This window comes from Dermochelys coriacea, chromosome 7 (genome assembly GCF_009764565.3).
Source record: "Dermochelys coriacea isolate rDerCor1 chromosome 7, rDerCor1.pri.v4, whole genome shotgun sequence".
In the NCBI taxonomy this organism is placed as follows: Eukaryota; Metazoa; Chordata; order Testudines; family Dermochelyidae; genus Dermochelys; species Dermochelys coriacea.
The window spans coordinates 51,610,035-51,632,828 of record NC_050074.1 but is presented as its reverse complement, the minus strand read 5'-3'; the positions used below and the strand labels follow the sequence as shown (position 1 = coordinate 51,632,828).

Sequence of the window (22,794 nt, the reverse complement as noted above, 5' to 3'; positions counted from 1 at the left end):
TCAGAAGGTGTCCCACAATGCCAACCCCCGACTGTTCTGGTCAGCAGATCAACTCCACTGCCCTGCAGACACATAAGCCAACCACTGGCCCCTCCTCCTTTAAAGCCCCAGTGAAATTTCACTTCCTGTTTGCTCGGCATAGAGAGGCTCCCATCACATTCTCCCAGCTGACAACGGCAGCTCCACATAGCAAATGCTCTCCTGCTTGGAGCACTGCAGAGCTGTTGGATCTGCTCTGTATTTGGGAAGAGGAGGCTGTGCATCCCAGCTGCACTCCAGTTGTAGGAACATTGATATGGGCCGATTTCGCAAAGCTTGTGTGAAAAAGACTATGATCAGGACATATTGCAGTGCAGAGCAAAGATTGAGGTGCTGAGGCAGGCATATCAGAATGCAAGGGAGACAAACCATCACTCCGGTGCTGTGCTGAAGACCTGCCATTTCTATAAGGAGTTGGTCACTATCCTCAGCGGCGACCCCACCTCACTGCCAAGAGCCCTGTGGATACTTCGGTGGGGCAGGAGCCAGCAGAAAGTGGACCTAATCCAGAGAATGAAGTCATTGACGAAGAGGGGGAGGCAGATAACAATGTGGAGCCCACAGCAATGTTGCCCGGTGGTGTGCCCAATCAGGAGCTGTTCTCCACTCCGGAGGTGTCTAACCAGTCTCAGCAGTCGCTCTTTGGCAAGAAAGAAGCAGAAGAGACCACCCCTGGGTAAGTGGTTTTGCTTTGTGAAGTGTGGCGGTGGGTTGAAGGCATAGAAATGTACAAGGCTGGCCGGTTTTCTGTGTGCTGGACATTTCCCCATGCAGCTAAGCAGTACGGCGGAACAGGGTGTTGATGCACACCAAGATTTCACAGGAATCCTCTGAAGAGATCTCTAAGAAACTTTCCTGGAGGAAAGTTCCTTGACAGAACTGCTTTGGTCCTTCCCCAATTGAAGGAAGTTTCCGTGCCATTCTGCAATCACTTATGCAGGGACCAAAGAGGCACATAGGCGAGCAGCACAGAGATCGGGGAGAAACTGCAAGTGTGCAGTAGATGCACCCTGCTCCTGCATACTCTCAGGAGTGGGAAATCTAGTACAATGACACCCGCCTGTGGAAAAGGGTGGGACAATTTAGAATAATGCTCCGTAGTCGACTGCTCACGACCCTTTCATATTGCTTTTCTCCCCACGTACAATGCCCCCCACCCCAGGGTAAACTCACCATGCTTGTGGTGTTTGCCCGCAGGTGTGCTTGCTCAAGGTCAGTGAAAAGTGATTGCTAATGTACTAAAGGTGTATTTTACTGTACTGTTCCAATGTCGTGCGTGTACTTAACAATCATGCTTCTTGTGCTTCTGCAGATGTGGCCTTCAGAGGCACTCCCTACACACCGGCGGGGCATCTCTGCTGGATAAGAAAACACCCAAGATGGAGCAAGAAAGACATGTTCCGGGAGGTGATGCAATGCTCATATGCAGAAAAAAGGGAATGCAGGCAGTGGAGGGAAATCAAAAAGCAGGACAGACAAGAAAATGAGGCCTACACTAGGGATGCAACCAAGAGGATGATTAAAGTTATGGAGAAGCAAACTGTCCCTCATAACCCTCCAGATTGAGGAGGTGTGCCCATCCTCTCCTTCAGCACATTCAGAATTCTTTCCCATGCCCTTCCCAAACTCCACCCGCAAATTCCTTTCCACTGTGTGGGACTTCTTCCTGTCCCGTTCACTCCACCCCCGGACATCTTTTCAAATGATAGCTGGACTTACGCACAGTTCTGAAAGTCAGCCCTCCCCTGGTACTTCCTCTCCCCTCCAGCAATTGTGTGTCTGTGAGGTGTTTTGAATGATAAGAACTCTGTTTCCTGCAAATTGTGATAGCAGATAGCAGCAACAAATACACAAGCAGTTAAATCACTTGCTTACATTAAATCTAGGCCATAAAAATCTCAAGCGCTTCCTTACAAAACTCAATATCATTAAGCATTGCAGACCAGAGCATAGCAACATACATTACTGGTTCTCTGATTCAAATTGCCCCTGTTGTGCCCTCTACTAGCCCTTGTATCTAGCTGCTCAAAAGCAGCAGCCAGCGTTTTGCCTCAGTAGTCCATCCCGAGCAAATTTTTTCACCCTTTCCTTCACAAATATTGTGCAACAAGCAACATACAGCTATGACCATGGGAATATTATTCTCACTGAGGTCTAACCTGCAATAAGGCATCACCAGCGCACCTTTAATCTGCTAAATGCCATTCCATGGTCATCCTGCACCTTCTCAGCCTTTGTTGAACTGCTTACGGCTATCCAGGTTGCCCACGTAAGACTTCATGAGCTGTGGCATTAAAGGGTTCGTCAGGTCTCCCAGGATCACTATGGATATTTCAACATCCCCCATGGTAATCTTCTGGTCTGGAAAGAAAGCCCCTGCTTACAGCTTTCTGTATAGGTTGGTGTTCCTAAAGATACATGTGTCATGCACCTTTCCAACCACCTCCACTGAAGTCAGTGAAATGCCCGCAGCGATCCGCAAGCTTTTGCAAACACCATGGAGAAATACCCTTTCCTATTGATGTACTCCGTCGCAAGATAGTCCCATGCTAAAATTGGAATATGCATGCCATCTATTGCCCCTCCATGTGCTATTTCACGCACATGCGCTACAAAAGTCATGCGCTATTTCACGCACGTTTCCCGGAGTCACGGCCCTGCACACTTGCATTAATGCAACCCCAACAGTCGACTTCCCAACTCCAAACTGATTTGCGACCAACCAGTAGAAGTTGGAAGTAACCCAGCTTCCATATTGCGATCACCACATCCTTCTCCACCAAGAGGGCAGCTCTTATTTGGGTGTCCTTGTGCCACAGGACTCTAGTGAGCTCAGCACACAGTTCCAGGAAGGTGGATTTCTTCATCCGAAGGTTCTGCAGCCACTGCTTGTCATCCCAGACCTCCATAATAATGCAATCCCACGACTCAGTGGGCCCAAAAACGACGTCCTTAGTCTGCAGCTGTTTCGCCTGAGTAACAGCACAAGAGAGGAGACCCTTCAAAGTTTTACAAACTGAGCAAGATGTTAAATGTTTCATAATGAAGAACAATTAAGTTCGGTATTTACTGAACCATAAGCTATATAACTTTCAAGTCAGGCACTAGTACTGCATTCATTTGCTATCTTCTGCCTGCAATGCTTCAGCCTAATAGTCTGGGCTCTAAAGACAGTTGTGCCACGAAGATGGTGGAGGAGGAAGGAGGGAAAGTATTCCTTGTTTACAGGGCGACACAAAGTGGGGATTTCCCCATTATGTTGTATGTGAGCCTATGTGAGTCTTACTGTTTTCCATGAATGCTGTGTGCGCCTCAGTTCCCCTGTGTATCGCACCAATGTCTAGGTGGTGGGAATAAGGGTGTGTGACTTTTCCAGAAGCTGCTCCAGCTGCCTGCACAGATGCTATGGCCACCCCTTCATAACCTGAGACCCAGGAGGGAGATGCGACCAGATGACTCTTGGCCTAGGAAGTGAGATAAAGGCCGGAAGAGGAGCAACAGGCAGGGCAGGGGCTGGGAAGCTGGAAGCGAGTCAGTCTCAGCTGGCTTGGGGAGCAGAGGACGAGCCAGAGCCCTGGCTCTGGTCTCCCCTCTCCCCAAGATGGACTTGGCTGAAAGTCACTGATTTCTGTGCTAACAAGTTCTGCTCTACGCTGTGTTCCTGTTGACTAATAAACCTTCTGTTTTACTGACTGGCTGAGAGTCATGTTTGACTGCGGAGTTGGGATGCAGGGCCTTCTGGCTTCCCCAGGAGCCCCACTCAGGCGGACTTGTTGCGGGAAGCGCACGGTGTGGAACGGGATGCTGAATGCTCAGAGGTCAGAACCAGGAAAATTGAAGCTGTGTAAGTTGCTTGCTTTGGAGACAATATGCTCAGAGAGAGGAGGCATGCTTCCCCCAGAGTCCTGAGTGGCTTTGTATGGAGTAGTTCCAGAGCATCGCCCTGGTGACTCTGTGACACAGGGCTTCAGCCTTGGGGTCATCAGGGGCCCTTACACATGCATCTCACACTCTTGCCTGTTTATTCACCCTCCCAAGAGAACAGGCCTTTTAATACTCCAGCCAGAGTTCTATCAAACACTCCTCACATCACTGTGGTTAGATAGCAAGTGCCCCAACGTATACCCTGCCATGCCAGTGCACTTTTTCCAACTCAGTGTTTACTCACCCATCTAAGTGGCCCCACACAGCTATGCTTCTCTGAAATAGTACTCCTTCAGCCCCCACTGCACCCTGCAGCAACCCAGAACATTTAGGATGTAGCCTCTCTCCCTGTCATTCCCATAGGATAAATATAGACTGACTCATATGGCCATTTCTTGCAATATCTTTGGGACAAATTATTGATTTAAGTTGAACTAGCTATGGAATCCAATGCATTATAAATGCAAAGTTTACATGTTGTTGTTAGATTGTATGCAACTTCCCTGGGGGCAGCCGGGGGGCACATGGCAATGTTCCCTCTAAATTATTCCGTCCAATAAAATTTGTTCTGTGCACCGAGGTACTGTTCATGTGCACCATCACAAAAAAAAAACAAAAAACAAAACCTAGATACAATATATATTTTTTAAAAACTTACCATAGGGATAATTACTCCAGTCAGGACAGGTTAGACATTTTAGAATCACTACCCAAAGAATTCAATTTAAGTGTAAGGGAGAAATAAAAATTATGACATACATAGACCAGTCAAAACACTAAAACAACACTTTGAAAGAATAAAATTACAGAGAATATATGTGTATTGCAGGAAGTACCAAGAACTAACCTCAACAATACTACTAGTATCTGTTGGGAGGCGAATGTGTCACAGAGACACTGTGTGCGCACGCGCACTGGCTGATGGGGAAAAGCTGGGCGTGGTCTCTTTAAGATACTCACGGAAAGCTCCCCTGCTCTGTCCTGAGCCCTGTTGCCTCCCCTCCCCTGCTCTGTAGAGATGGGTTACATGTGGGGGGGGGGGGGGGAAAGAATGTGTGACAGAGAGACTGTGAGCTGGCTGCTGGGGAAAATCTCAGAAACAGTGCACTGTCTCTTTAAGAAAGGCACGCACTCACTCACCATTCAGATCTCAGCAGCTCAGAGTCCTCCTGAGCCACACTGTCCCCTCTGCCCTGCTCTTCAGAGATGGGGTACAGGGGTGGGGAGACACCCTGACATCAGCACCCCCACTCTGCTCTGCACAGCCAGTTGGATGGAGGGGCATCTGAACACATGCTACCAACTCTGCACTCTCTAATCAGCTGGGCAGCATTTGAATCTCTCCTGCACAGTCGCCCAAGCACACAGCTTACAGGGAATATAGAAACATTGTAAACAAATGCTGAAAAGTATTATGAGCTTCAAAAAACTATATCTTAATGTACCAAAGAAGGCACTTTTGGAAGAAACAAAATTAAGTAGGTTTCCCAGGAAATACCCAGGGCAAGAGGAAGGCAGACCCAACCTTTTGAAGCTACAGCCTGCAGAGAGAACCACTGTTTGGCTAATTACCTATTCAAGGTCGTTGTAGATCAAAGACAGACTGTAAAAGGAGGGACTCAGACTCATGGATGTGATTGTTCTGAGCTAACAGCTGTTATGAATTAGTAACCACAGAAAAACCTCTTTTGAGGTTTAAAAAACTGTTTGCCTACCGGAGCCCTTGTTAGATGTGGGGGGTGATTATTGACATGTGTGTTGGTTTGTTTATTGCTAATGCTTTCATGTTAAAAATAAATGTGCTTGTTTAGAAAGAACTGTGGGGTAACTTAACTGTGGGCAACTACACTGTTTATCGTCTCTGAGGAGAAAGCAAAGCAGACCTGCTTAGGCAGTCTTGACTTCCTGGGGAATTCGCAGTGTAACAGGGAACTGTGCAGCCTGGAGAGCCAGAATGGGGAGAGAGAAGGTCTCCCCATAAGAGAGGTGACAGCTGAGGAGCTGGAAGCCTACAGTGGGTGCCTTTGCTAGACCCAGGAGGGGGAACATAGGTGAAGCTTCCTGGGACAGTGACAGACATCTCTCTAATAAGCCAAGATCCTGATCAGAATGGATAGGTCTCAGGGTGGGGAATAAATGCTCCTCCTGTTTAAACAGCATGGAAAATAGAAGATTACAACATCTAGTAAGAAAGGACAAACTTTTCTTTGAGTTCTCTTCTCTAAGCCTTTCAAGTGTAGACAAGCCCTATCATTGGCCTCTGTTGAGAGTTTAGTGCCATCTGTGATATAGCCCTCTGAACAGAAACCGATTGCTCCCTCAGTTCACAGAAGCTGAACAGATGTGCGATGATTTTCCATGACTATCAACTAAAGTTGAATTTAAACTAGTGGCCTAAAAGTGATAGGCACAATGTCTCAGCCCAGTTTCACCTTCTTCCAAGTCTTCTTTTACTAAAAGAGCAACAGAGACAATATCAAGGCCCTCACCTAGAATACTGTGTGCAGTTCTGCTTACTACATCACAAAAAAGGACTGCAGAAATAGAAGAGATTCTATTGTGGAAAATTAGTGACTGGAAAGACTTCTGAATGACAAAAGATTGAAAAGACAGGCTATCTAGTTTAGAGACGACAAATAAGAGGGCCACAAAAGAAGCATATAAAACAACAAACGGTACAGAAAAGGTATATCAGGCCCTTATCCTCCCTCATAATAGAAGAATGAAACGGAAAAACATTAAATGGAAACTTAGAACTGGTAAAAAACAAACAAAAACACTTTACACATACAGCTCAATTAACCTGTAGAATTCATTGCCACAGGATATTGAGACCAAGAGCTTAAGAAGACTCTAAAGGATTGAGCATTTATACAGATGATAAAATCCAGAGTTACATTAAAAAGGATTAACAAAGACAGCAATAGTTCAGAAGGGATATAAACCCTCATGCTCCACAATACACGCTAACTTTTAATTTGCAGGGTTTAGGAAGAAACTGTCTGGTCTTAGAGGGACCACGAGTCTGATCTGCTATAGAAAAATATATCATTCATCATGCTGTTTACTATATAATTAATGTTTTATTCATGATTTGACTCTAGGTGCATTTGGAAATTGAAATTAAATTAAATTAAAGGAAGACGACAGTGGTACATTGGTAGAGCGGTGTGGAGGAACATTGCCTGGCCACTCTGCTTGATTCATCTCATCTGTGGCTAGAGACCTTCAGTCAGAAGGGCTGTCAAGCCAGCAACTTTCACTCATGCTAAACTCACAAAACAGAAAAAATACCCAAATTGTCGTCTAGTTCTAGAGTTAGCATTGTAGAGTGATTTAGAAGTGGTTCAGCCACCATCCCACTAACCAGAATTGTTCAAACACAACAGAATTATTCTTCAAACCCTGGAAGCATCGTGTCTCTCAAGCACCCTTGTGCTGAACTGCATTTCCCGAGTGAATCTCCAACTAGGCCACATTGTCAAGATGGCACATTCCTATTTGATTATATTTAAGCAACAACTATAAAGAGGGACTGGACTTCTCTTTGCATTTTAGGATATCACTGCAGCCTCCTCCAAGGAAGAGGGGTGATTTGGAGAGTAACCCACGATGTACATGGATATACCTGGCTGATAGCTCCTCTTAGCATGTAATTTAACTAAGAAGAGAAGCTACAATTTCTCATTGCTGAACGTTTGCTGCATCAACATGTGCAAATGCTCATGTTGTGTAAAACAAAACAGGTATCTTCAGTAAGCCATGCAAGTTCTTTCGGTGAATAGTTGCCAGAAGGTAAAGCCAAACCAACACAGTCCGGAGGGGGCAGGAAGTTGGCCTGAAAAAACAGTTTTGTGGGGAAGGGAGCAGATATTTTAAACTAAAGGAACATCTATTTCATTTGAGCTCTAGCTGCGTAACAGGCCATTGGATTGGTAAGGTTTAAGACCATACTTTCCCCTGTGTTTACACATGGCCAGTTCACAGCCACACTCCACAGTAATAGTCTGCTGGGATGCAACCACTCATACTATTCTCTGCCAAACGTAGTAGCATCCTACTGGGCATGTAGGAACAGCCTGGGACCTTGCAGACTGCTTTACACCACTTACCTGGCTCACATGCAGGTTTTGTATTGGTATAACATATTGGTTAGGACTTAGGAGGATTTCAACAAATAGTTACACCCTTACAAGTCCTACTGTGGATGCAGTTATGCTGGTATAAAGGTGTCTTACACTAGGGCTTTATCTACACTACCAAGGTTTGTTGCCAAAACCTGCCTTTTGGTGACAAAACAGTGAGAGAGTATTCACTGCAATGCGAACTTTTATTAGAAAAATGCCTGGTTTTGGCAACAAAAATCTTCCACCCCTATGAGAGACGTTTCTCTTTTCCCCTCCCTTTACTGTCGACAAAGAGCCAGTGTAGACACCGCCGGTTGTTTTGTCAACAGAACTGGCTTCCTCCAGTATCCCACAATGCCCGCCCTGATCGCTCTGCTCAGTGTTTTGATCTCCGCTGCCCTGCAAGCATGCGTCCCTCCCCTTTCAAAGCTGCAGGAAGTATCTGACAACTGAGTGTGCTATCCCCTTTGGGGAACAAAGAGCAAATCATTGGAATGCCCCGGTTCTGCCCTGCACTAGGAACACTAATGGCAGGCAGACTGCTTTTGCAGGGACATAGGAAGAAGAGACTACTGTGCTGCTCCGACATTCCTCAGCATGGAGCGCTCCCAGAGCTACTCATGATGCCACTCCCAGCAGCTGAGGAGAACTCAGAGGGAATCCTCCCAAGATGCACAGAGATCAGCTCCACCTTCCCACAACACCACACTGTGGTACACATACCCACAGTGCATTGCTCACACTGTCGATGATGGTGCCCACAATGTGGACATGATCTGCTGACAGAGGGAGAAAGTGTGAACACCCTTAGGCTATTTTTGTTTTGTCGACTTTTGGGTGTCAACATAAGTTTTGTCGACAAAACTTGGTAGTGTAGACAAAGCCTAATATAATCTATTCTCCTTTCATTACAAGAATAGATATATCAGTAGAAGCATCTTTACTCTGATAGAGCTGTGTCCACACCTAGAGGGACAGAGAAGTTGTAGCACTAACTATACTGGTTAAATTTAGTAAACTACTGGTATAGTTAAAGAGGTACAATTTGTGTGTGTACACAAGCCCATAGAAACAAGCCAATTTAACCTGACTTGGTCCTCCAAAACTTTGTTCTCTCTGTGCATTGAGGGCACGTCTACACTTAAAACACTGCACTAGTGCTTAAATGAAGATGCTCTATGCTGACAGAGTTCTCCCATTGGCATAGTTAATCCACCTCCCCAAGAGGCAGAAGCTATGTTGGTGGGAAAAGCTCTCTCGTCAATGGAACGCTGTCTACGCAGGTGATTAGGTAAGTATAGCTGCATCAGTCAGGGGGTGGCTTTTTCACACCCCGAACAATGTGGTTATGCTGACAAGGTCTGTACCGTAGACCAGAACTAGGTAACAGCTGATAGTGTCTGCACAGGAAGCACGGACAACTAGCACTTAAGCTAAAGGAACTGCACTCACAAGAAAAGCATTAGTTTCCAAAGAGTATCACTCAGAAGGCTGAGAAACAAACAAGAGTTGCTGCCTGTGACCCCAGGAGGCCCTCAATGCCCACTGGCAAAGGGCACACCATACTGTAACTCATCTCAGGCCTGACATGCTCACTACCCTCAACAAACTGTTGTCATAAAAATGTCTCTAAAATGTCACATAAGGTATCAATGTAAACTGGTGACATGCTGGTCCTGAAAATCACTTTATGTTGTGTGCACAGGTTGTGTGTAAAGAATTATATGAATGTGCTAAAAATGTGTTCTTAAAAATGTGCTTGGGAGGCAACCCAGCCTGGCCTAGACAAAGCAATGTGGATTAGCTGTCTGACTAGCTTGATTACAGGCAGAGGACAAAGAAAATACATTATATACAAGAACAACAAGGCAACCAAGTTAACAATCAACAGAGGAATCAATTTAGTAAACACACCAGGGTTCCAAGTCTGAACCCCACAGGAAGTCTTCCTGGCTCTTGACACAAAGATAATGGACTCTGGAAAACATAAGGGGAGGCAACAAGACAGACATTCTAGTTATCCACCACTTAGGAGACATATGGAACAGCACCCTCAGAGCCTGTGAAGGTTGGATCCTCTTAACCTGAAGGGGAGGAGCTCCTGAATTTGCTGTAAGCGAACAACTATTTTAGGTTTCAGAGTAGCAGCCGTGTTAGTCTGTATTCGCAAAAAGAAAAGGAGTACTTGTGGCACCTTAGAGACTAACAAATTTATTAGAGCATAAGCTTTCGTGAGCTACAGCTCACTTCATCGGATGCCATTTTAGGCAAAGACATAACTTGCTAGAATTAAGTTTTAGTCACTAGAAAGCATTTTTTGTTCTGTTTGTAAGTAGACCTCTCTCTTTTTGTTTTTTTGCTTAGCGTCACTTAAATCTCTGTTAATAAAGATATTCTTAGTTTTACTATAAATCATCTCAGCAGTGCTATTTTAGGGCAAGTGTGAGTCCTCAACTAAACGAACGGTCTGGGGTGTGCTCTGTCTCTTTGGGGACAGTGAACTTACTTTCTGTGAGCGTCCAGTGAGAGGACCTGGACACTGCAAGGAGATGTCTCTGGGGAGCTGGCGCTCACTGAATGTTACCTGCAAAGGCAAGGTTCAGACTGGCAGAGCCTTGAGGAGTTTGCTGGCAATCAGACAAGCTGGAGTGTCAGGAAGCTCACGCACAGCTTAGCAGCAGCAAAGCTCTCACTTGCTGAGGCAGAGGAGTAACAGTGACTTACAATTCTGAATGTCCTGAGCATAATGTCTCTCTACCCCATCTGAGCATCAGAGCAGCACAAGCACTACTTGTGAAAGGGGTCTAGAAAGCAGGGCTTGGAGAGGCCATGGCTAGCAATCTCCAGCTTTTAGCCTCACCCGATAGCTGTCGTAGTGACCATAAAAAGGAACACTGGCCAGCCTCCAGCTTCTCACTGTCCCTGATGCGACTGAAGTGCGAACACCGTTGGCAACCTGCTCCCTACTTGAGCCAGAGCAACTGTTTCCTTCTGTTTCTAGATAGCAACAGCCTATTCATGACAACTTTCAGAGTTTTTGATAGGATTCCCACAGAGATTTTTGCTGTATTTTCCTCACACTCTCCCTTTCTTTAGGCCACCCATCTCAGAACTAGCCAAGGACCCTTAAAATTTACTCTGTTTTGGGGGGTTTTCCGAGTCAAGACTCCTTTTCAGAGAACGTGGGAACACACGAGCAGAAGCAGCCGTCCTTATGCCAGCATCACATAATATAAACTAATGAGTACAGCTTTGTTGAGCTGTTACACAGTAGACCGGCGGTTTTCAACCAGCGGGCTGCAGGCCACATGCGGCCCAATTAGCACACAGCTGTGACCCAGCTCAGCTGTGTGCTAAAGGCTGGCCAACTTGGAGGGGGGAGGATCTGGACAGCCAGCTGGCCCCATGGGAGGGGGCAGCGGTCTGGGGTCAGGGCTGCTGCTGCCCTGCCACCCAGCTCCCATGGCCAGGTAACTCATTGTGGGTTGCATATGTGGCCCACAATGATAAATAAGTGGAGAACCACTGCAGTAGACCGCCAGAGCCAGGGGCAATGCTCAAATTTTGCCCAACAGTTATGTTGACAACTTGGCACATTTGCAAATTAAACAGAAAATGGAGAAGGTTGCAGCTTGCTTTCAATGAGAGCAACTTACCAAGTCCCAAAATTCAACACTCAACGTTGACCCAAATGTCTTGGCTACACCATATGCTAGTCCTCCTTCAGCAACTGCCGGTGATTTCGTTGACTTGAATAGGTGGTGGTTTCCCAGCGAGCTGAGTGAGGAACTCCTTAACTTCCTCTTCCAGATATCTCTTTCTATTTTCCTGATGACAATCATCCTCCTATTGCCACTGGTGATGTCCTTAGAGACTGGAATGGTGTGCCTGCGGGAACGCCTCACAAAGTAAGGAAGGGCAGGTGGAGTATCTGGTAGCGCTCTCAAGTTAGATGGGAGGGGTACTGGGTGTGTTTGGGGGGAGCAGGAATTCTGGCGGGTGGAATAAGTCTCTCCACAAATTTATATTCTTCAGTGGATTCCACAATCCTGGGATAATGGGGGTGACAGGTTTGTCAGGTTTGTCCTGGAACTGGCTCTGCAGCAGCCACCGGGCCCCACATGCCACCCGGCTGCCTCCTCAGCCCCGCTAGGGCTACGGCCGCCGCCATTTTGCTGTTGCGCCGGCTGGTGTTGCCCAACTTCTGAATGCTTGATTTTGTAACCTTACCATTCTTCTAACATTGTTTTAATGTGCAATATAAAATAAGGTGCAAGTCACTTTACTTTTAGCATCTGTCAGGAGAAGCAATGCCAAAAGACGGACAACAATTTTACATTCTAGAATTTAGTACAGTAATATTTGCCAAGTACCGTCACATGCCCTAGTGTCAGAGAATCATATCCTGAGAAACCCTATAGTAATGCACAAATGCAAGGCAGAAGAGATGCTTGTGTATGCATCACTAGGTCATTTCACTGCTAATCCTAAAAATAAGAGCTGTGCGACAGGGAATCTGAGCAAATGCCTGTTGCTGTGGATGAATGCTGCTTCAAGGAAGAGGTACACCTGAGTGGCTCTAATGTGAAATAGTTATGGGTGAGGACAAAGTCACAAAGTTCAGCCATCAGGTTAGCCATGACATTATCGGGGATAGTGTTCCTGACGTTCCTAGGGCCTAATCACATCAGCCACACTATCAGAGGCTCGTTCACCTGCGCATCTACCAATGTGATATATGCCATCATGTTCCAGCAATGCCCCTCTGCCATATACATTGGTCAAATTACAGTCTCTACGTAAAAGAATAAATGGACACAAATCAGACGTCAAGAATTATAACATTCAAAAACCAGTCGGAGAACACTTCAATCTCTCCGGTCACTCGATTACAGACCTGAGGGTGGCTATCCTTCAACAAAAAAGCTTCAAAAACAGACTCCAACGAGAGACTGCTGAATTGGAATTAATTTGCAAACTGGATACAATTAACTTAGGCTTGAATAGAGACTGGGAATGGATGGGTCATTATACAAAGTAAAACTATTTCCCCATGTTATTTCTTCCCCCCCCACTGTTCATCAGATGTTCTTGTTAACTGCTGGAAATAGCCTACCTTGCTTGTCACCATGAAAGGTTTTCCTCCTTTCCCCACCCCTGCTGCTGGTGATGGCTCATCTTAAGTGATCACTCTCCTTACAGTGTGTATGATAAAACCCATTGTTTCATGTTCTCTGTGTGTGTATATAAATCTCCCCACCGTATTTTCCACTAAATGCATCCGATGAAGTGAGCTGTAGCTCACGAAAGTTTATGCTCAAATAAATTTGTTAGTCTCTAAGGTGCCACAAGTACTCCTTTTCTTTTTGCGAATACAGATAACACAGCTGCTACTCTGAAAACTGTTCAGAAGAGACTCCCAATAGTAACTCTGATCTCTCCCTGCCCTTTTAGCCTTCAACCTTCCCCAAGCAGTGTCCTCTTCAATTCATGTGGTCACCACCCCAAGCAGCTGGAATGTGATGGATCCCAGAGAAGGAGCAGAGGGTGATTTTTCATACTGTCCCAAATACTCCTACCACCTTTAAATGGGAAGTGAAGCCAGAAGACGTAAACAGGAAACTGTAAGCCAGTGAAGCAAACCTAAGCAGTGTAAGACTGCCTGCAGCTTATCTAAGTAAAAAGTTGCATTGAAGGGCATGGGGAAAGTATGAACCATCATTTGAAGATGCTGGGAGAAGAGACATTCCCTACCATATTCGAAAAACCGAAGAGTTTTCTGTAGTTCAATCTCAGCCTAATGTTGCCTCCATGGACAGTTCATGTGTTTAGTTTTCCCAAAACACAGCCTCTTTAACTACTCAAATCCCTAAAATGAAAACAAAAGATTCAGCTCTGAGCTGAGCTATCACAACTCAAGAAATATTTTACAGAATTCTAAGGGACAGGGAAGAAGACATGAGAGCTGCAGACTCCTAGGGACATCTATCTCAACCCTAACTACATAGTCATCTTAACAGTGAAACTGCCTAGTGGGTAAGAGAGACCCATTTTAGCACTACTGAGATATGAGAGATTTTTTAAAAGAGGAATCTGAGCCCTAGCTCTTTGCCATATTAATTGCAATACAGATTCCCTGACCGAGAGCCATTTACTCAACATACACATCTTTACTAATTTAGCAGGTGCATATGCACAGCTCATAAACAGAACCTACTCTAAGCATATTGGCATATGGGGTTTTTATGACAAACTTGTGACAAACTGTCAGCCAACTTCAGACAAACTAACTTGCCCACTCTAAAAAAACCAACCAAAAAACAACAACAAAAAACTGTTTAATGAAGACAGGGCAATATACACAAGGTCATACCAACCATGAAATCTGTGCTGTATTAGCAAATAAATTGCCATTTTGGCTTCAGCTTTGGAAACTACAAAAGGAGAGTTAAACCTAGGTGACTCTGGATGGAAGAGGAGCAGCTAAGGTGGAAACTTGCCGTGACACAGGGTAATTGGGAAGGTATCACAGATATACCACAGCACATTTACAGAGAAAAACATGGGCAGCAGGCTTAGAGCATTAAGACCCTCAAGGGTTATAGATCCCATCACTAGTTCAAATCCAGTCTAGGTCAGAATTGAGCAAAAGGCAGTAACCATGTCTCACATGGTCTAGCCTGACTCCTATCTGGTGGTCCACAAATGTTGGTCTCAGTCCAATTCCCCAGCCCAATGGGCAAACAAGCATATTACATCTCCAGGGTTGTCAAGCTGGCACCTTTTATTAGAATTAAAACTTCCTTTAATCAGCACACCTGTCTTTTTTTTTTTATTAAAGATTGCCATTCGATAAACATGCCCTCTCTGTACCAGAGATTCAACTCAATGTAATATAAGTCACTAGACAGGACAGCGTTATAACGATGCTCGCTCCTAGTAAGGTAACAACTGTTAAACAGAGAGATCCCATGGCCAGAGTCCTGTAGAATGTCGCGTTAAACAGAAGTTCGCTGTTATAACGATCGCTGTTTTGTCCCTGACATTTACATGGCACGGATTGTAAACCTGGTAAAGCCTCCTCCTGAATAAACAAACAGTGCTAACAATGAAAGGAACCGTCCTTTCAACATCTGGGGAAACATTATAACAAAGCCCCCCCAAAAAAACATCCCCATCCCCCGCCGCGGTGAGACAAGACCCCACTGTGCCTCTCGGCCCCGGTCTGTTCCCGGCCCCGCGCTCCCCGCAGCACTCGCTCCCCTGCCCCTGCCCCAGCCCGCTAGCTCCTCCCACAGCCGTCCCGGCGCCTCGGAGCGGAGCCCGCCCTCGGGCGCCCACACTCACCGGGACGGGCTCTTCCTGCCGCCCGGGGGACGCGGCGCTGGGACCCCCGGTTCCGGCTCGGTCCTGGCGCCCCCTCGCCCGCTCCTAACCGTTCGAATCAACAACAAGATGGCGGCGCCCTGGAAGGCGGAGACTCCACCGCCTGCTGTCATAGCAACAGCGCCGGCCAGGTCCCCGCTTCCCCGAGAGATGCGCCAATCACACCACGATCCCACCCGCCAGTGCGCAGCCAGAACGTTGACAAGCTAACGGAGCTGTCCTTCAAACACTTGACCCAGGGTCACTCCGCTAGCTGAGCCGCCGGCGGGTTCCGGACACACGCCTGGTACACGTGATGCGCCTGTCCCACGGGGGCAGCTACCGCCCATTGGCCAACAGAATCGGGAACCATCCAACCACGGCGCGGTATGGGGGAACAAGCTCTGAACTACTTTCCGTGACGCTTCTGTGCACCCCCCTGGGACCCGCCCCCTGACCCCCTCAATGGGACCCACCTGCCCTCAGATTTCTTCCCTCTGACCCTCCTAATGGGACCTGGCCTCTGACCCCTTCCCTCTGACCCCCCTATCGGGCCTACCCTCTGACTTCTTTCTCTGACCCTCTGTGAGGGAGTAGGGAGTATTAACCTGGTATGTTGCATGGGAGTTTTACTAGTTTACTGTCTTCTGCTAACATGGGGTGTGCCTCCGTTTCCCTGGGGTACTGCACCAATACTAGATGGGGATGGGAAGTAAGGGTGTGACTTCACTGAGGGATGATACTTGACTGTCACCATGTAAATGATGACAGCTGCCCTTCCTAACCTGAGCCCAGGAGGGGTTTGGGGCCACCTCCTCCCTGGGAACTTGACAAAGGCTGGATGAGGGGCCGGGTGAGGCAGCAAGAAGGAGTTTGTCTGGAGCTGGCTGGGGAGTTGGGGGGAGGCCCAGAACCTGACTCCCCCCACATGTGGTGACAATTAGTGGGAGCAGTGGGATGTACTACACTCCGTGGATGGTGCTTTCTGTAGTAAGTGACTGGGGAGCAGTAAAAGGAAGGGGGATTAACGAGAACCAGGTGTACTGAAGGCTCAGAGAGGAGCGGTTTCAGGAGGCGGAGGAGCTACGCTTAACCCCTGGGAGTGTGTGACCAGCTAAAAGAACTGTTGCAGTAATGGGGTTCCCTTGGGGACTGTGGTGAGCGGTTTCAGGGGCGGGGGAGTCCGCGGCTTGACCTGGGAGAGAAGTGGTGGCCTGGAGAAGGGCTGGCACAGAAACTGGGGGGGAGCTGAGAGCACACTAGCGTGAGTCTAGAATAACTTGGGAACAGTGGGGAAATGTATAAACGTCTCCTTAAGAGGGACCTTGTAGAGCTGTGCAAGGAGAGGGGGCTTTGCAGGGGGAAGGCCACCAAAGCACAGCTGAGTGCCCAGCTGGAGGAGGAGCATCGCTTGGAGGAGCTGATCTCTGTCCCTGAGGGAAGCAGCCCAGCAGATGCAGCGCCAGCACCGGTGTCTGTCCCGGCTGGGAGTGGTCAGACTGCTGCTGAGAGCACGCCAAGGCTCCTCCTACCTATGGCTAGGGGAGGGGCTAGAAGCAGCCAGGCAAACCCAAGGGACCTCCACGGCCAGCAGGGGATCCTCACAGCCAAGCTCCCCATCGCTGAAGCTGAGGCAGCTGGAATGGGAGAGGGAGATAAAACTGAAAGAGCTGGAGGATCGGGAGAAACAGCAGCAGCATGAACTGGAGTTGGCAAAGTTGAGGAGCAGAGAACCCCCTGCTGTGGTGAGTGACGTGGGACCCAGTACTACATGGAACTTTGATAAGCACATCCTGTCTCAGTTTAAGGAACGGGAGGACATAGTCAGGCTCCGGTTTCTCATCCCCTTACTGGACCCCAAAGCCATAGGAATGGACAGCTGGTCAGGGGGTGGAATGGAGGAGTCCCAAAAGAATAAGCCCAACACGGTGCAGAGAGAGAGAGAGAGTCATCTTAGGGCCTCCCAAAGGGGGAATGTGGAGAACCCCCTCTCCAGGGGAATAACCAGCACCAGGACCAGCCTGTTACCCAAAATTGGGCCAGCTAGTAAGTTTAGGAAGGACCAATGACCCACCAGAGTTTGGCAGAAAGCAACACATTTATTATAATGATAGATAAGCTCAAAAGAAGCAGGGAAGTCAACACTCATACTCGCATATTTACACTCCCAGGACAGGCACTGCACTGGAGATGTCAGGATCCTTCAAGGTAAGTGTTCTACAGAGCAGCAATGGATGGTGTGATGAAGGTAAGTCTTCCCAAGGCACGATGGAATGCAACACAACCAATCACTGGCCAGGCAGTCCGAGCAAAGGGCCTTCATGGGAGGTAAAAGGTTGTGAGTGCACTCCTGAGCACATGGCCCGTTCCCCTTTTAAGGACCAGCTCCTCATGGCCTGCGACTAGAGATGACTTGGCCGCATCTGGTTGATCACACTCCACCTCAGGCAGTGTCCATGCATTGGGTGTGTGATCGCTGCCTGATTAGAGTCCCAGACACCTTGTCTACCTTTTTTTTTTTTTTTCAGAGTAGCAGCCGTGTTAGTCTGTATTCGCAAAAAGAAAAGGAGTACTTGTGGCACCTTAGAGACTAACAAATTTATTTGAGCATAAGCTTTCGTGAGCTACAGCTCACTTCATCGGTGGAAAAATCCGATGAAGTGAGCTGTAGCTCACGAAAGCTTATGCTCTAATAAATTTGTTAGTCTCTAAGGTGCCACAAGTACTCCTTTTCTTTTTGCTTGTCTACCTTGGAGCTCTTTTGATCTTCCAGCTGTTTAAATAGCCCATTCATCCCACAAGCATTCCAGGAGGAAGGTGGAGGTGGAGGTGGAAAGCCACTTCACAGGTATTCAAAGAGGGAGAGGAGACAAGGTGGGGTGGGGAGGGCAACAGACTTTTTGAGCATACAGGTATACAGATCACTGCTGCTCCTACAGCACAACCGACCAGCTTGAGGAGACCAACGGAACGTGAATTGTTATTACTGTGGGCAGAGAGGCCACATACGGACCTAGTAACCCAAGCTCAAGGCCAGACTGAGCAAATCGAACCCTCACAGGGTTAACTGGGTAGGGACCCAGCCGGAGGAGGGGCAGGCTTCCCAGGCAGAAGGGGTTGGCAGCTTACCAACTGCTCAGGAGGGAGGAGTTTCCCAGACCTGCTCCTCTCGGGGGCTTGATGCTCTTGACTCAAGGTTCTCAGTTTACAGGGTGGGTGCTGGCGTGTGCCTGCAGAGTGAGTGCCTTGTTCCCCTGTAGGTGGATGGGAGGAAGGTCAATGGATACTTGGACATGGGCGCTGAGGTGACACTGGCCTGGTCCGAGCTGGTGGCCCCAGATCCTGTGGTGCCAGATACCTACCTGACCCTGACCTATTCAAGGTGCCTGTGGCAAGGATACATCTGAAATGGGGGGCCAAGGAGGGCCCCAAGGGCATGGGGATGCACCATCATTTGCCCACTGAGGTGTTGATGGGGGTGATCTAGAGGATTGGCCAAGCAATCCCCCAGAATGCCCTAGTCATGACCAGTAACCAGAGCTGGCAAGGAGCACTACACCCTGACATCAGGGAGGGTACCTCACTGGAGGCTCAGGACCCTGTCCTGGTGGGGACGGAGTACACAGGGACAAGGCTCTGAGAGGCTGCAGCTTCAGACACAGCCAGCAAGAGGGAGCAGGCCCCCATCCCTTTCCCAGCCACTGAGTTCCAGGCCGAGTTGCAGAAAGATCCCTCCTTGCAGAAGCTAAGGGACCTGGCTGTCCTCAGTGGGTCACAAACCATGGGGAAAGGCTTCCCGGAGAGCTTTCTGTGGGATAAGGGATTCCTGTACTGAGAATAGGCTCCCACAGGGGAAGTGGAGTCATGGGGGATCCAAAGGCAGCTGGTGGTCCCCCAGAGGTATCGCCACAAGCTACTGTACCAGGCCCATGACATCCATCTCTCAGGACACCAGGGAATCCCGCATACCAGGCAGAGGCTGCTACAGAACTTTTACTGGCTGGAGTCTTTAATAATGTCCAACAGCACTGCAGATCCTGTGACCCCTGTCAGAGGGTGGGGAAGGCCCAGGACAAGGGGAAAGCGGCTTTGAGACCTTTGCCCGTCATAGAGGAGCCTTTTCAGAAGGTGGCTGTGGACATAGTGGGGCCTCTCAGTAAGACGTCCTGGTCGGGGAAGAAATACATTCTGGTGGTGGTAGATTTCGTTACCCGTTACCCCAAGGCAGTAGCCTTGTCTTCTATCAAAGCAGAAACAGTGGCAGATGCGCTGCTGACCATTTTCAGCCAAGTGGGGTTCCCCAAGGAAGTCTTGACAGACCAGGAATCCAACTTCATGTCAGCCCTATTCCAGTGCTTGTGGGAGAAATATTGTGGGGTCTGGCACATCTGGGCCTGAGCATGTCACCCCCAGTTCAGTGGGCTGGTGGAGAGGTTCAATGGAACTTTAAAGATGATGCTGAAAAGCTTTATGAACCAGCACCCACAGGATTGGGACCAGTATTTACCTCACCTGCTGTTCGCGTATGAGGAAGTGTCCCAGGAGTCTACTGGGTTTTTGCCCTTTAAACTGCTATACGGAAGAAGGATAAGGGGCCCCTTGGACCTGATAAGAGATGAATGGGAGGGGAAGACCAATCCCGTTGGACAATCGAAGTGGTGGAGTATGTCTTGACCTTCCAAGGAAGAGTTGCCGAGCTCATGGGCTTGGCCAAGTAGAATCTGGCTAGATCCCAGAGGAAGCAGAAGGTCTGGTATGACCGCACAGCTCGGGCCCGTGCTTACACCACTGGGGACCAGGTGATGGTTCTCATCCCCATGAGAAAAAACAAACTACAATCCACCTGGGAATGCCCTTTCAAGGTTGTCAAGCAACTAACTGAGGTAATCTGTGTGGTGGAATTGACTAACTGGGTACACCGCCACCGGGTTTACCATGTTAATATGATGAAGCCATATTATGACGGGGAATGTGCTTTTGGCCGTGTGTAGGCATTGGGAGGAGGAGGGAGATGACCCTTTAGTAGATCTATTCCCTGAGAGAGGAGCTGGCTCCTCCCTGGAAACAGTTCCCTCCCTGATCAACTAATACCTGTCCAGCAAGCTGAGATCAGAGGGATGCTGCATTTGAACCAACAGCTGTTTTCTAACCACCCTGGACTCGCTAATCTGACTGTCCACCAGCTGGAGACAGGATCGCATCCTCCTATAAGATGCTTGCCCTTCCGAGTCACAGGGAAAACTGCTCAGGCCCTGGAAAGAGAGGTCAGTGACATGCTGGCTTTAAGGGTGATCCAGCAATCTTCCAGCCCTTGGGCCTCTCCTATGATGTTGGTCCCCAAAAAGGATGGATCAATCCGGTTCTGTGTGGACTAGCAGAAACTTAATGCCATCACTGTGTCTGATGCCTACCCCATGCCCAGGCCTGATAACCTCCTAGACAAATGGGAGGAGCTCGCTACCTTACCACTATGGATCTTACAAAGGGCTACTGGCAAGTGCCGCTGGATGCAGATGCCTGGCTGAAATCTGCTTTTATCACCCAACTGGGGCTCTGAGTTCCTGACCCTGCCTTTCGGCCTCAGGAAGGTGCCTGCTACCTTCCAACGCCTGGTGGAACAGCTACTGAGGGGGATGGAGAGTTTTATCGTGGCATACATTGATGACATCTGTGTCTTTAGTCAGACCTGGGAGGACCATGTGTGCCAGGTTAAACAAGTGCTGGACCAAGTCCAGAAGGCTGTGCTGACCATAAAAACTGAGAAGTGCAAGGTGGGGATGGCCGAAGTATCTTACTTGGGCCACCGGGTGGGGAGCGGCTGCCTAAATCCAGAATCGGCCAAGGTGGAGGCGATCAGAGACTGGCCCCCTCCCCAAACCAAAAAGCAGGTCCAGGCCTTTATTGGAGTGGCAGGGTATTATTGAAGATTTGTGCCACACTTGAGTTCCATAGCTGCCCCCATCACTGAGCTATGCAAGAAGGGAAAGCCAGACAAGGTGGTCTGGACCGAACAGTGCCAGAAGGTTCTCTGTGTGCTGAAGGACGCTCTGGTCAGTGACCCAGTTCTGGTAAACCCAGACTTTGACAAGCCCTTTATGGTGTTCACTGACACCTCAGACACGGGGCTGGGTGTGCTGTTAATGAAGGTTGATGAAAAGGGGGAGAGACATCCCATCATGTACTTGAGCAAGAAATTGTTACCTCTGGAACCAAACTACATGGCCACAGAGAAGGAATGCGTGGCTATGGTATGGGCCCTTAAGAAACTACAGCCATATCTATTTGGGCAACACTTCGCAGTGTACACTGACCACTCTTCCCTGACCTGGCTACACCAGATGAAAGAAGCCAATGCCAAGCTCCTGAGGTGGAACCTGCTCCTCCAGGATTACGATATGGTCCATGTGAAGGGGAGTGCCAACGTGATAGCTGATGCATTGTTCTAGAGAGGGATGCCTGAACTTCACCAGGCAACTGGTTAGAGTGACCCCGCTCAGTTCAGTCTCAAAGTGTGGAGAGATGTGACGGAGTAGGGAGTATTAACCTGGTAATGTTGCATGGGAGTTTTACTAGTTTACTGTCTTCTGCTAACACGGGGCGTGCCTCCGTTTCCCTGGGGTACTGCACCAATACTAGATGGTGATGGGAAGTAAGGGTGTGACTTCACTGAGGGATGATACTTGACAACCAGCGCGTAAACGATGGCGGCTGACCTTCGTAACCTGAGCCCAGGAGGGGGTTGATGCCAGGTGACATCTTCTACCCAGGAAACTGGACAAAGGCTGCAGGAGGGGCTGGGGGTGAGGCATCAGGAAGGGGTGTCAGTTTTGGGGAGATGGTGGGAGGCCCAGAACCTGGGTCTGGGCTCCCCACCCCCCACGAGGGACCTGACTGAGGGGTCCTGTTTTCTGTACCTACAAGCTCTGTTTTAGACTGTGTTCCTGTTGTTTAATAAACCTGTTTTACAGGCTGGCTGAGAGTCACGGTAAATTGAAGGAAGTAGGGGGTGCAGGGCCCTGACTCCACTACACTTCATGACACCCTCCCAATGGGACCTGTCTCTGACCCCCTCAATGGGACCTGGCCTCTGACCCTTTCCTTCTGACTCCTTTCCTCTTTCTCCCATGGGACCTTCCCTCTGACTTCCCCAATGAGACCTGCTCTCTAACCCTCCATGGGACCTGGCCTCTGACCCTTTCCCTTTGACCCCCTTTGGGACCTGGCATCTGACCCCTTTCCTCTGACCCCCCCCATCAGGCCAGTCCTCTTCCTCTGACTCCACAATGGGACCTGGCCTCCAACCCCCCCATGGGACATTCCCTCTGACCCTCATAGGACC

At 48.5% G+C, this 22,794-nt stretch overlaps 1 protein-coding gene across 6 annotated transcripts in view; it reads right to left on the bottom strand.

Moving 5' to 3' along the window:
- Positions 1 to 15,774, bottom strand: part of IP6K1 (inositol hexakisphosphate kinase 1) — a 65,772-nt gene extending 49,998 nt beyond the window's left edge. Inside the window, exon 1 of one of the 6 annotated variants that reach the window (XM_038408243.2) lies at positions 15,438 to 15,774. The gene's annotated coding sequence lies outside the window, so the exon portion shown is untranslated. The remainder of the gene's footprint in view (positions 1 to 15,437) is intronic. The other 5 variants (XM_038408241.2, XM_043518392.1, XM_038408245.2 and 2 more) reach the window with 5 other exon arrangements.
- Between the last annotated feature and the right edge of the window lie 7,020 nt (positions 15,775 to 22,794).